The following is a 15,198-nucleotide window of genomic DNA, read 5'->3' as shown; positions in this document are numbered from 1 at the left end:
ATTTTCCTGACAAGGCAACCTGGCTCAAGATGGTAAATGCGGACACTGGTTAAGTGATCCTGCAAGCAAGGAATAAATCTGTGCACAGAGTAAGGTCCAAGGGCCTAGTCCATTAGACAATCAAAATCTCTCAGTCAAGTGTGTAGCAGATGGGTGTCCCAGGGCTGGCAACTGACCGATATGTCCCAGAGCTCACATTCCAAGCTATTGTCCAGAGGACATCTCCACTGTTCACATTTGAGGGGGGGGGAGGGGAGTGGCAGCAGAGAGAAGGGGCGGGTAATTTATTCAGGAGCTGGAAGCTGAGAAACAGATTTGGTAAGCAAATACTTCAAAGCCCACTAGAGAACCCCCATAAAACACAGACCCTCTGCAGCAACCAGGGAGTGATTTAAATCCACTTGGAATTTCTAGGGGGAAGGAGTAAGACTTATCAACTCTGTTCAGAGCCTCATGAATAATTTCACCTGACAAGAGACACTGAACCAGCAGAGATCTGGGATGTACAAAGGAAAATAGGTTTCCAACTAATCTTTGTTAGTCAAGTCTTATTCCTAAGTGGGGAAGCGGGGTGGGTGAGGGAAGCCCAGACAGGAAGTTCACCATTTTTAGACACATTATATTTTGTCCTTGGGAGAGAAGTGTTAGATGGGAAACACATTTTCTGGCAGCTGAAACCTAGCTGGCTGGATTGGCTAAGGGAAAGGCCCCGCACCCACGTACTACCAGGATGTGGAAGTCGTTTGTGACTCCCTCTAGGCTAGTAGAGGCAGCGAAAGGGGCGCCTTAGAATGAAATAAACACCTAAGCCCGGATGTGCAAAGGTGGTGGCTGTCATAGTTCCTTCTGTTGCCCTAAATCCCAGGTTGCACCCCTCTCCCCATCTCCGACCTCCGCATTGCAGACCACCGCCCTCCCGCGATAATCAAGTTATCGTCAACAAGGCGGCCAGCCTGGGCGCTGGGAAAGGGTTTCCCCCGCTTGCCTTCATTGTTCTGGACCGAGGGGGCGTGGGGGGACGGTAACCTGAACCTTCTCGAAGATCCCAGAGGGCCTCGGTTCGGAGGGGATCACCTCGGTCCTCTTCGGCGCGCAGCCTTTCCCGCCCCTCCTAAGCGCAGCGCACCCACGAGCGACCCAGGTGCCCACCGTCAAGGTGGCGGCGGCGGCGACCCCGGCTGGCCCGGGGCGGGGGAGCGGCCGCGCTGCCCTCCCTGCGACGGCCGCAGGGGGGCAGGACAGCGGGACCGAGGACACTGACCCGCCGAAGAGCCGGGCACGCCCGGAGCGCGGGGCTGGCGGGGCACAGCGCAAGCTCCGGGCGGGAGCCCTGGACGTGGCCGCGCCCTCCGCCGCTGCCGGAGCCTGCGCGCTGGACGCTCGGGATCGAGGGCGCTGTGACCGCAGAGGAGCCCCGCCGCCCCGAGAGCTTGGGCACCATCTCCGCAGCTTTCCAGAGGGAGGCCGCCCTGGGAAGGAAGGTGGCCCGCTGCTCCCCGCATGCCTTCTGTCCTCCGATTCACCTGGCCCTCCCAGCACCTGGAGACCCGGTATTGCCCCCCGTTTTGCAGATACAGAGGCCTGGAGGTGTCGTGAACCTAAAGGACATAATTTAGACCATAAATCAGTTCTGCTACTCCTGAGCTCTGTGGTACACGAAGTTTAAATTCAGTAGCCCACTTTTTATATCGAATTGGATGAACACCATTTCTTTTCCTGTGTTCTCCGACCGTGGCCCCTCCACGGCAGCTCTTTTATCTCCTAGTACAAACTTTAGCACATTTTCATTACTCCCCCAAGAAGTTCTTGTAAGCCCGGCTCCCTTCATCAGATCGTCCCCATTTCTTTTTCTTCCCGCTTTTAAATTTATTCCTGACGCGTTTAAGCCAAAGCTAGCCGAAAGTTCTAGTCCAGAGAGCTCCGACATAAACGGAAGTGGCCCCAGAAAGGAAGGAGGGGGTGCAGTAAGTCCATCTAACGTCAAATGGCATCTTTGAAGGTACTGAGTTGGCATTACATTGTTTAATAAAATATTCTTTTTTTAAAAACTTTATTCTAAAATGACTTGCGTTGATTTGTGTCACGGATGATATTTATTTTGAAATGTCAAATATCCTTAAGGCATGTGTAAAAATTTTACGTTCATGAAAAGTAGACCTGGATTCGAAAGTGAAACGCTACTGCTCTGATGTTAATAAACCATCGAGTTAGAAAAAATAAAAAGCACCAAGAAGGGAAACACCAAGGTGAAGGCCAGTGGGATTTGCAAAGTAGTCCTAAAAACAAAATCTTCCTCTTCCTCTTCCTCTCCTCATCCTGTGAGTAAATTGTGTTCAGCTGAGGAGAGCACTTGGCTCAGTCTACCCCCTTGGTGCTCTGAACTGGGAGAGGAATGGCCTGATTACAGTTTGGCTTGTTCATCTTGGGTGAACACACAGACGGTCAAACTGGGCAGAGGGCAATGATCTGAGTGTGGCATCTCTGTAAAGTAGAAAGGTCCTGCTCCTGGAACCTGTAGCCCAGGACTGCCAGGGCTGGCTGGTGAGTTGCTCCTCTAGGGCAGGGCCCTGGTGCCTTCTAGTTCCTCAGTGTCTGCTTTTCTGGCTTGGCAGTGGTCCAGGACCCTGATTTTCCACTTTCCTTTCTGCTGGCTCTTTTTTCCTGGCTGTTCGGCTGGTTCATTAACATCCCCAACAGAGGGTAGATGGGAGAACAGGGAGCTTGGAACTCCACGCAGCCTTGCTCTTCTTAATGGTCCTTCTGATGCTGGGCTTGGTGGGAAAAGAGCCGAGCTGTTGGCTGAAATGAGATTTTGGGATTATCTATGGATTTAATCTGGTCTTCTCACATCTCCCACTTCCACATATAATTAGATACTAGATACATTCAGAAGTTGCATTAGCCTTGAAGAATTCGGAGAAAATCTAAATAGGCTTAAAAACCATCTTGGAGTCCAGAATGTTAAGCTCTATGCTCCAGATAATTAACATTTTTAAGGTCTCCCCTCCTGCTCCCAGAGCTAAAATCTCTCCTAGGTAACAATTTACTGAACACATTTTAAATATAATGTATTTTGCAGGAAGGGTGAGCTGAGTAGAGAAGCAGTAAGTGCCGTACAGCTGCGTTCAGGGGGAAGGACAGGCAGCATTGGCGATTTGCAGTTTCTCTTTTCTCCAAAGGTGTATGCTGATCCCGGAGGTCTGAGAAGAGCTTTTATCAGTAACGTGTGGGAGACACGCAGGTGGAGGGTGGTTCACAGAGCGAAGCCCTCCCTGTGAGCGTGGGGAGCAGTGGGTGGTGCTTAGCCAGGGCGCATGGCCCTGTCTTAGTGCTCAGAGGGCTCCCTTCAGAGTGGAGGCAGCGGCATTTCTTTTGATAATTCTCTTCCCAGTGGGAGTCCTACATTAGCACTGACGTGAAAATGGTATCCTATTACTGAGGGATGGTTGAGAATATGATGATAATCTATCTCTTGCTTCTGCAGTATTTGACAGTCTTCAAGGCAATTTTCTATGTGTTCTCTTACTTTATCATTGTAATAAATGTGAGGCAAGAAGGACAAATATTACCATCTCCATTTCTTTCTGATGAGGAGACTTAGCCATAGTCAGAAAGCTAGTTAAAAAGCAAAACAAAACAAGATCAGAGCACAATTAGAATCCAGGCCTTCTGACACCTCCCCTCCACATACTTAAAGTTCTGTAATAAAACATCATAGTTTCTTATTCCACTACATTATCACACCTGCTGTATGTTCTTTAAATGTCCACTACACTCCAGCATGCTAATTTCACACTGGTTTAATTATGAAAATTATACTCATAAAAATTTTTAAGTGTCATTTTTAACACTACATCTCTTTTGGAATACCATTATTGTAATTCTGCCCACTAATTGTATTTCTCCTCCGTATTTATCAGCAAGGAGTTAATCTAGCCGTGTGGACAATTTCCCAAAGTCATTTAAAGTCACTTATAAAATATCATTTAGTATTCACTTTATTCCGTGGATCCTTTTTTCCACCACTAGAGTCCGAATGCATACTGAGATAGTCCTCAAAGAAATGGGTCAAGATCACAATTTACCAAAAAAAAAAAAAATCTCTGGCACAAATAAAATGTTTAGTGTATATAATAACTATAAATTTTTGTCAATATTTTTTAGAATGATTTGTAAAAATTTCTCTGACATACCCCACATATAGTCCAATTCATGTTCAAAAAGGCATTTCAGCTTTTTCCATCAGCACCATTCACAGTTTAGAATACTGACTTTGCAGGGGCCTCCGCAAAGTATTTCCTTAAACTTCTGCCAAGCTGAGGGGAGAGGGAGCAGAGATATTACATAAATATCTGCACAAGGTCTTGGATAGAGTTGCACAATGGCCATATATGGTGAAAGGTAGATTTTCCCCTGTGACTGTATTCTTGGAATATGTTAAAATGCATATGTCTCCATTTCTGCTCCCAAGAAGCTGGTACACAGATGTGCAGTATTGGGGTGGTAGAAATGCTGCTGTCTACAGTTTACGTGATGTCTAATAGGCCTCTAGAATGGGCTTAAAAAGCAGTGTTCAGCATTGGGCGCCTAACCTTCTTTGACGTAATTGCCTTTCTTTGGAGTCACATCTTGAAGGAAAGGATGAAGATTTGAAACGGGAATTAATTTTCTCAACCAGACTTACTATTATCCTCCTTGCACTTTTAGTAATCCTTTAAACTCCAAAAATTCAGCTAATTATGGATTTCTACCTGAATAATGCTGCCATTCGAGTGGCTGCATGTCACTGTTTCTGGTTTCTGACCCCCTGTCAGGCCAATTCTGCCTGATTTCACTCATGTGCTGCTGCTTTTTATAATCTGAACATTATTTCCACTCAAATGTTCCCAGCTTTGCAGAGGACCTAAGAATTTGAAAGGGAGAAAACCCCTCATAACTACGATTTGGATAATTATCACTTTGAGCTATTCTGATTTTTGCTGCAGAAGGGATACCCTGAGAGAAACATCTGAAGAAGATTCAAAGTGTTAGTTTAAGACTAAATTTTCTAACTTATATTTTAAAAATAGAGCTTAAGCAGTCTTTCTGGTAATTATAATATGATTTCCCCTTTATTTTCTATGCTCAATAAAGTCTAACTGTTGCAATATATTTTGAAACGTACGTCATTGAGTCTAGGGCATTAAAGAACTTAAAAGGCTTTGAGGGGATTTTTTTTTTAAAGATCCAGTTTCCCAATATGTAAAATGGAACCAGGAAAGACTTCATGGTGTTTAATGTTTTTCCCTATCTTCTAAACGCAATAATCTCTAACCACCACTTGATCATTAGAGATTTATATTCATGATAATTTATGTCTACTTTTATCTGGAACTCTTTTTTTTTCGTTCTTTCTTTTTTTTTAACAGTGTTTGGCAGCCAACTGCTGGTGGAAACTAGAATGTTTCACATTAGTCAGCAGCCCTCTTAAATTATTTCTATGAAATAATTTACTGTGGATTACAAATTCTTATATGGCATTTAAAGTTAATGATTAGGCAGAGAGATATATCAAAAAATATGATTAGTCACATATGTACCTGACTTGCATGGTTTTAACACTGCCTGTTTTATAAGAGTTGCTTTTTAAAATGATGTTTTAGGGCTTATACATTTTTCCAATAAAAGACAACACATTTTTAAAGGAAAAGAAAAATAGATGCACACGCTCTTAGAAACTTTCCCTTCTAATTAAACGTCCATAAAATTATTTTCTATTTCATAATGGCCACTTAAGGCATAGGAACCGGTATATGGTCTAAAACTACAAGAACTGACAGAGTGGTAAAGATCTCTTGCAGCATCACTTGAAGTCAAGATGTAGGAATCCTAACAAAATATGAGATTTTTTGATGAAAATTGTAATGTCTCGTTTTCGTTGCAAAGAGTTAGTAAAGACGTGATGGGCCCAACAGAAGAAGAAATGAAATGAAACCCAGAGTTCCTCTTTCTAACCTGAGAATGAGCTAGTCCCCAACTCATTTTCATTCTTCTATATAGTTATGGTTAGGGCTTTTAGATATTTCGTTGTTCAATCTCACTTATCACCCAGGAAAGTAAGACGTCAAAGGATGAAAGATGGGTTACATTTCATTCACATGGGAGCAGCTCCCAGAGTGTATCTTTTGTATCTCAGATATTTCTTTTACTCTTCCCTTCTTCTCTTTTTCTATTTAATAGTGGTTTTCTTACCCCAACTATTTATGAAAGTGGAAAGCCTAGGTCTTCTCCGAGGGTACTAAAAAGCCTTAAAGTGGTTTTAGGACTAGCAGCAACAAGGAACTATCTTCCTTCGTGTTTAAAATAAAGTCATCGTCAACAGCCTACAACCTGCAATAAGCTATTAAAAAAGGAATTTATGGTGGCTGGTTAATATCCTCCTGAAATAATGTTGTTACAAGTCCACCCTTGTCAGTCATCTGCAGGAATCACGTGCTTGATCTCAAACAAAGGGAGGGTCTGGACCCACACGCAGGCTCACGGCAAATTACCCAGGGATGGCCTGGCCTGATAGGCCCTATGCCCTTCGTCACCTTTTCAAAGCAATAGAGTAATAACCACACGTGTATTTTATCCTGAGTGCACTAAAAGGCACCTGTTTGTGATGGGGGATTAGAATTGGGAATTGGAAAAATATTTGCATGGCTGGTAACAGCAAATTATGTGGGAGTGCCCTGGGGGCCCCTGGGGAGAAAGACAGCTGCAGGCATCCTGCACACACTTAAAGCTGCATGTCAACCCTTTTCCTTGTTTTGAATGTTAATGTAAGTCCTCCTCAGTTCTCCCTCTTCCTCTCCTCACCCCGTGAGCACTTTAGTTTGCTGAAGCTGGGTCTGTGTGGCAAGCCCCGTGGGGAGACAGGAAGGGAGAGCATCCTACGTGCTGTGGAGTGTGGTGTGGGTGGGGGAGGTGGAGGGAGCGAGGGGAGGAAGGAACACAATTCTTCACCAGTGGCTGGATTAGTCTGAGGCTCAGGAACCAAAAGCAGTCAGCTGATGTGATAGGATCACCAAGGTCCACCTTGGAGAGAGACCAATAGACAATGAAGAATGAGATTGTGTGTGGCTGGGGGAGGATGTGAAATGGTCAAGGAGGTGAATGAGGAGGAGGAAGGAGGAGGAGGATTAAAGAGGAGGCAAAGGCAAGAAAATGGTTTGATTGGATTCCAAGAACTGAAGATATAAATTTCCACATTCTAAACCTTTATAATATAAATCATCATTCCCTGAAGGCAGTAATAGAATTTCATTGGTAAAACAATGGCTTTCTTTACTTAAAAAAGAAGTATGTTGTGCCTGCAAATGTGAAAAAACAAACAAACAAAACAAACAAACAAAAAAAAACCTCTCCAAGGTTTGGGTGAATATTGCTTAATATTCAATGCTAAAGCAAAGAAAATTGGTTTTAAAATTAGAATAAAAATGAGAGACTAAGAACTATCACTTCTTGGACATTAATTTACATAAGCCTACTCCAACATACTGTGCTGTTCATTACTTGTTTTAGAAAGTTATCAGAAGCATATGTTGAGTATGTTTTGAAAGCCGACTTGCTTAGTTCTGTGAAGCAATGTCTGGAGTTAGTGCCTATGGAAAACAGAATAGCACACACATGACTTTAATCCTATTATTTTGGAAACTTGGGAAAGCTTTTGGGATCATCTGAAATGGTTGATTTACTTATTTCGTGTACTTAGACAAACACTAATGATTTTATTTAGGAAAAATATCATGTACATTTAGAAAACTGAAAATCAAAATCTAGAATTAAAATTGTCACCATAATACAAAGCTCTGAGTTGTAATTGTCTCCGTACTAGTGACATCACTTTACCATTCCCTTATAGGACTACCTCTACAGTTTAGCAAGAGCTTTCTAAAACTCATCTCTAAAGGAAAGTCTAAAATCTACTAAAATATTTTTATAAAAATTTGAAAATAAAAGAACTAATAGAAATAAATATAATGTAACAAGTGGGGAGGGTATAGCTCAGTGGCAGGGTGCGTGACTTACATGCATAGGGTCCTGGGTTCAATCCCCAGGACCTCCAATAAAAATAAATAAATAAGCTTAATTACCCTCCAAAAAATAAATGAAGTTAAAAAATAAAGAAGAATCAAATGCAACAAAACAGTAAGTGCCATCTGCCAAAGTAATGCTAATTTATATTAGTAACCTGCTTAGTTTTTTAATACAAAATTTCAGAGTGGCCACTATCCACTATCATTTATGAAATAATGGCTTGTGTAACAGTCCTTGCCCTTCATTTCATCACCCAATAAGTCCAAAGCTGGAATATTTTCAGCAACATTTATCAAGGGTCACTTTTAAGTGACTAAAACTATCGATGATAGCCTTTTAGTAGACTATCTGCTTTCGGTCAAACTATTGCTATAGAAGTCATCCCTTTTGAAGTACAGTGTATTACATCTGCAACTATGCTCTCAAAATAAAATGTATTTAAGACATAAGGAAAAGAATTTCTTAACTAAGTGTAGAAGAAAAGCACAGAACACTATGTTTATTCTTGTAACATGGTCCTATTTTATGATTATCTGTAAATAGAGTAGAGGTCAAAAGAAGGAAAAATCATTGAAAACTTGTGAGAACTTGTCACTGTACTAGGAAAATAAAATCCAGTCAAAATACAGTTTTCTAAAATAGTTTTCTAATTCGCACTTTGGCTCTCTGTGGTTCTGCAAATACAAATAAATAGAAAGCTAAGTCCTTTATTTCTTCCCAATTTCAAGCTTAGCTACAATACTCCTAAATGAAAACACAGTTTTCTGGTGTTCTTGATGTCAGGACTGGTGAAGAACAGAGATGCAAAGATTCCAGGAAAGACTGCGGAGGGTGACAGAGGACAGCAGAGGCAATTAGGGGTGTGCTGGAGAGTGTCCCATTGTCTAAGCTTGTCCACACCCTATCCTGACCCTCTCACCACTCTCTGCTAAGAGACCATTTGGGACAAGTGGAGCTGCTAATGCTGGTTCATTATCACATGAACCGCTGACCTAGTGAACACCAATGCTGCTGTTATTCTTTGGTAGTAAAAAAATGCTGAAATGAGCAGTTGTTGAATCACAAAATGTTAGAGCTGGACGGAACATTAAAGTGATCTCTCTGGGTACAGTTTCCGACTAACTGGGGGCTAAAATGGGAAGAGAGTAACTCAACTCTCAATCCACAGCTCTTTAATATGTAAACATCAGAAATTGGCTTAGCCAAAGGATTAGAGATTGTAACATATTTTGTAACATTTATACCTACATATTTCATGGTTATCTATATCATAAATTTGACTCCATCTCCCTAAAGTCCCAAATTAAACTTGAAGCACTCAGTGCTGCCCAAAGAAATATAATGTGCACCACACAATTTAAAATTGTCTAGTAATCACATTTCTTAAAAGTAAAAAGAAACCAGTGAAATTAATTTAAATAGCAGTGTATTAGTTATTTATTGCTGTGTAACTGACACATTACCCCAAAACTTAGCTTAAACTCACCTGAATTATTTTACAGTTGCTATGGGTCAACCCAAGCTGCTTAGCTGGATAGTTCTAGCTCAGGGTTTCTCTTGAGTTTGCAGTCAAGCTGTCGGACTAGCTACATCTTCTGAACTGACTCGGGCAGGATGGTCCACTTCCAAAAATCATGGCTCCCGTGGCGGGCAGTTGCTGCTGGCTGTTGACTGAGAAGCCACAGTTCTCTTCCATGTGACCTCTCATCCCCTGGGGTCTCTCTTCTCCATCTGGCGTCCTCCCCATGAGAGTCTGTTCTTCCCTGGTGAGTGGGCTCTGACATAGAAAGGGGTGGAGTGGGGGGGGGGCGGGAAGCAAGCTAGTGAGGGAGAGAAGGAGCTTCTAAGAAAGGTGCTGCAGTCTTTTTGTGATCTCATATTGGAAGTTACATCCCATCACTCCCGACAAATTCTGTTAGAATTGAACCATTAAGTCCAGCATATGTTCTAGGGGAGGGAATTACACATAGGCATGAATACCAGGAGGCTGGGGTCACAGGGGGTCATCTTCGAGGTAGCTACCACAAATATATTTTACCCAGATAGATCTAAAGTATTATTTGACATATAACCAGTATAAAATGATTATTTTAAATTCTTCTTTAATACTAACCTGTGAGAATCCAGTATGTATTTTATGCTTATAGCATCTATCAGTTTGGACAAGCTACGTTCCAAGCAGCAGTGGCCACATGTGCCTCATGGCCACTGTAGCCCAGCACACATCTAGATGCTTTGCAGCCACCGAAAGACCCAAAGACCCTAACTAAGGAGATCTTCCTTATTAGGAACTTAAATGATTTTAGTCACCTATCACACCTGTTATCAAATGCTTACCATGGTGCCAAACGTGGGGAACCCCAAATCAATAAGTCAGAGTGCCTGCCCTAAAGGAACTCAGCTGGACAAGTAAGTTAAATTCCGAATCAAGATCAACCATGCTGGGCCTACCTCAGAGAGCTTTAAGCTGTGATGGGTTCTGGAATTAAACAGACCTCAGTCTCTCCACAGTCCTGGGAAAGGTGAGTGACCCAGAGTCTGTTTGTCTCAGCCAGGGCCTCCAACAATGGCCACACATCATTCACGCTGAGGCCCAACCTGAGGCCAGGTCTCCAGCCCTGAGCTGGAGCCCATATGTTGGCCTGAAATCTGATTTGCCTTGGATATGGAGCAAGTTAAATATTTGTTTAACTCAGTACATTGTACTTTCCACTATTCTCCACAAGCAGGACCTGTAGAGGAAGGAAGATATAGGGGGTACCTTAACTATTTGAGACTTCTTAGGTGCTTGGAGGGGGCTCTGCAGAAATGCTGCTACATAGCATGGTTGCACCAAGCTTCATATATATGTGACTAAATTTATGTAGGGGGGGAAATGTTCATAATTATTTTACCAGCTATAAATGGATTTAGTATCAGGGAGAATTCTTTTTAGTTTATTCTCTGTCCTAATTCTGATAATGCAAATTTCTTTGCTTTTGCAGAATGTACATATGTATTTGACTTGCATCTTTTCTCATAATGTATGTCCTGAAGTGTATTCGTGGTAGGTTAAAAGCATCTTGAGAGTATAACGCTACGTACCAGGGCCTACCAGAAGAACTTCCAATCCCCCAGAACAGCACATCAATGCCAGGTGATTCACCTGGCAGTCCAGTTAAAATATTCCAGGCTTCATTTGGGGGAAATGCAAAATACTTTTCATTAGCAGTAGAGGAAAACAGCTTTCTGAGTGGTCTTTCTACCAATGTAAATAGCAGTCACGTATTTTATTTTACATTTTAATTTTTTTCTTCCAGTTTTATTATAATATAATTGACATAAAGCACTATATAAGTTTAAGATATACAACATAATTTGACTTACATATGTCATGAAATGATTACCACAATAAGTTCCATGAACTTCCATTATTACATAGAGATACAAAATTAAAGAAACAGAAAAAAAGTATTTTTTCCTTGTGATGAGAACTCAGGATTTACTCTTTTAACAACTTTCATATATAACAGACAGCAGTGTTAATTATGTTTATCATATTGTATTGTATCCCTAGTGCTTATTTATCTTATAACTGGAAGTTTGTACCTTTTGACTGCCTTCATCCAATTCCCTCTCTCCCCAACTCCTACTTGGTAATCACAAATCTGATCTCTTTTTCTATGAGTTTGTTTGTTTGTCTTTGAAGTATAATTGACCTACAAAACTATGTTAGTTTCTGGTACACAACATAGTGATTCAAGATTTCTATATATTTCAAAATGATTACCACAAAGTCTAGTTACCATCTGTTACCATACAAAGATATTATCTAATTATTGACTATATTCCTCACACTGTACGTTTCATAACTGTGATTCATTTATTTTGCAACTGGAATTTTGTGCTTCTTAATCTCCCCCACCTATTTCTCTCCTCCCCCTACATCCTTCCTATCTGGAAACCACCTATTTGTTCTTTGAATCTATGATTCTGTTTCTGTTTTGTTATGTGTGTTCATATGTTTTGTTTTTAGATTCCACATATAAGTGAAATCATACAGTATTTGTCTTTCTCTGTCTGAATTGTTTCACTTAGTAATACTCTCTAGCTCTGTCCATGTTGTCACAATGGTGTGAGTCCATTCTTTTTTATGGCTGAGTAATATTCCATTGTGCATATGTATGTGTATGTATATATTTGTATATATATATACACGGGGAGGGATAGATATATAGATATATCTCATGTCTTCTTTATCCATTTATCTACTGATGGACATTTAGGTTGCTTCCATATCTTGGCTTTTGTAAATAATGCTGCAATGAACATAGGGGTACATATATCTTTTCTAATTAGTGTTTTCACTTTTTCCTAGTGGAATTGCTGGATTGTATAGTAGTTCTATTTTTAGTTTTTTGAGGCACCTCTGTACTGTTTTCCATAGTGGCTGCACCAATTTACATTACTATCAACAGTGCATGAGGGTTAGTATTCATTTATCTTAAAATCAGAAGATAATCCATGCCTGTCTCAATAGGAAGAAATCAGTTTCATTCAGATGATGTCTGGAAGAATGACCTTGAATACCTTCTTTATTTCTGTCTCCATAAAATTGTTATTTAGAAAAAATAGAACTGTGTGAAGACAGTTTCAAGTAAAGGACTACAAATAAAATATCCCTCACATGTAAAGCCCAGCTCCAAATTTTCATCATATTGACATAAAATGTTTCATCAGTGTTATAGTAGTTGCATCTTTAAAATAAAATGTCTGTTCCACAGTGTAGACACAATTTTAAAAAAACATCATAACACATCTCATTTCTGTGTCTAATAATGTCATGATTTTGGTTGAGCTGCCATAGGCTAGGGCTTAACCATACAACCTGGAAAAACATTCAGGAGGTCTGGAACATAGAAAAATTCCCAAAGCTGTTTGGCTGGAATTTGAATAGTGAAATTAAAGCTTCTGTTCTGTGTAAATCTGTCCAGATTTAGTGTTTTATAGCATCAGGCACTGCTCTGGGAGCCAAGAACTGACTGTGCCTAAGGGTCCCTCCAAGAGTAGAAGCCCCCATGCCCTGAAGTCAGGTTATATTAGAGAAAGAAATGAATTTTAAACATTCCATTGTAAGTACAATTTATACACGTTATCTTTTCATGTGTGGAGTAGCTACATTCTAAAAACAGAGTTTGATCCTATTTTAGAGGTTCTAAATAAAAACTAAAAGAAAATTGCATTTTATAAACAAGTTTATACTTGTTGTATAACACAGGGAACTCTATTCAATATCTTGTAGTAACCTATAATGAAAAAGAATATGGAAATGAATATATGTATGTATACGTATGACTGAAACATTATGCTGTACACCAGAATCGACACAGTGTAAAGTGACTATACTTCAATCAAAAAAAGAAAGCAAATAGCATTGTAACTGGCCTTTGAGAAGCACAGCATGTGTGATGTAATACATGATTGTATTTTTGCAGTCTTAGAATGCAAATTTAAGTCCACAGTATACTCTAGCAAATATACACGTATTTAAATATGATTGTATAGATATGCACACATATGTGTATAGGAACAATGGTAAAAATATCTATTTCCTCCTTAAAAATTATAGATCTTCGTGTCATTAATTCTAACATAGCCCACAAAATAAATGTTTCATTGCTGTAATAGTGCAGGCAGCTGTGAAGGATGGATATGCAGCTCTTTGGAGAAAGAGGAAGACTCAAAAGTGGGTAACACCTTTTAGCTTTTTCCATCCGAACTTGGGTTTGCCTCTTAAAAGGAGAAGCTGAGTCCATCAGCAAAACCGCAACGCCTGAAATCTGTTTTAAAACTGAACTCCCGCCATTTGGCCAGGGCCAGCGACTGCCAGCAATCTCCCTGGACCTTGGGTTCCCAGGAGGGTTTGCGTGGCCTGGTACGGCAGAAAGGAGGCTTTGTTATCGGAAGAAAGATCTTGCTTGCTGCCCTCTCCCCCGACCCCGGGGCCCACCTGGCCGAGCGAATCCGGAGACGCGCGTCCTGGGCAGGGGCTGTGAGCCCGCTATGCCCGGCGCCTGCACGGCGGAGGCGGGCGCAGGCCCAGCTTGCGGGCTCGCTGGACCCGCGATCTTGACCTTGGGTCCCGACCCGCGCTGGAAGACCCAGCCCTGGTCTCCCAGCGCTCCCTGGCCGCGGGGCTAAAATCGGAGCGGGGCCCGTCGAAGGCCCGGGGATTCTGGCTGGAGGCGCTCACGCCTGGGTCTCCCCTCTTCGAGGGGGAGCTCCTTAAAAAATTCCCAAGCTCCAGAGGGACATTCGTAAATTATGCCGCGGTTCCTCACCGCCCAAGGGCCGCGTCACGCGGACTCCAAGCCTCGCTGAACCAGCGGGCTTCCAAGCAGGCCTGAGCAGTTTGGACTCGTGGGGCAAACATATATTTTTAAAACCCCAAAGCGAATTTATCGCCAAACTCACGAAGCTTAAACTTCCGGGTCCTTCACTTGCACTATCCTTCCAAATCCCTGCGAGGGGCGCTAGCAATTCTGGATTCCGAATCGTGTTCTTTATTTAACGGTCCCCCTACCTCCCACCCCCGCCCCGTCCGGTCTAAGCTCAGACCCGCAACTCCCCGCGGCGGCCCGCCTGCCTCTCGGCCGCCGCCGGACGGTACCCTCCCTCCCTCCCTCCTGCATCGCGCTCTCTGGTAACCAAGCTGTTTGGGGTGCGGCCCGCTGGCGTTAACTATGCAGTAACTCCGGAACGCCAAACTGACGTTTTCGGGGCATGGATTCAGACGTATTATGTCATTGTCACACCTCCTTTTTCGGTTTGTCTCGCCTATTTTGAGCCCACCAAGGCAACAGGCAGCGCAAGCAAAAGTGTTATAATTCCGAGGAAGTATAAATTCGATAGTTCTCTTTTCCCCAAGAATCAATTTTTTTTCTTCTTGTATAATAATTTCATCTCTTGGCCAAGGTTCTGAAATTGAATATTAAATTTCATGGCTTTTATATGTTGTCAAAACCAGTGTGGCGTGATGAAATACATGCAATATTAAATCTCAAAAACAAAACAAAACAAAACCCCAAACCAAAGCCTTCTCTTTAGGGCAGCCTGGTCAAGCAGCTGGAGAGAGAAGAGGGAAGATTTCGGAATCAG

Source organism: Vicugna pacos, chromosome 3, assembly GCF_048564905.1.
Source record: "Vicugna pacos chromosome 3, VicPac4, whole genome shotgun sequence".
Classification (NCBI taxonomy): domain Eukaryota; kingdom Metazoa; phylum Chordata; class Mammalia; order Artiodactyla; family Camelidae; genus Vicugna; species Vicugna pacos.
The sequence above is the reverse complement of the archived record's forward strand: the minus strand, read 5'-3'. Positions refer to the sequence as shown.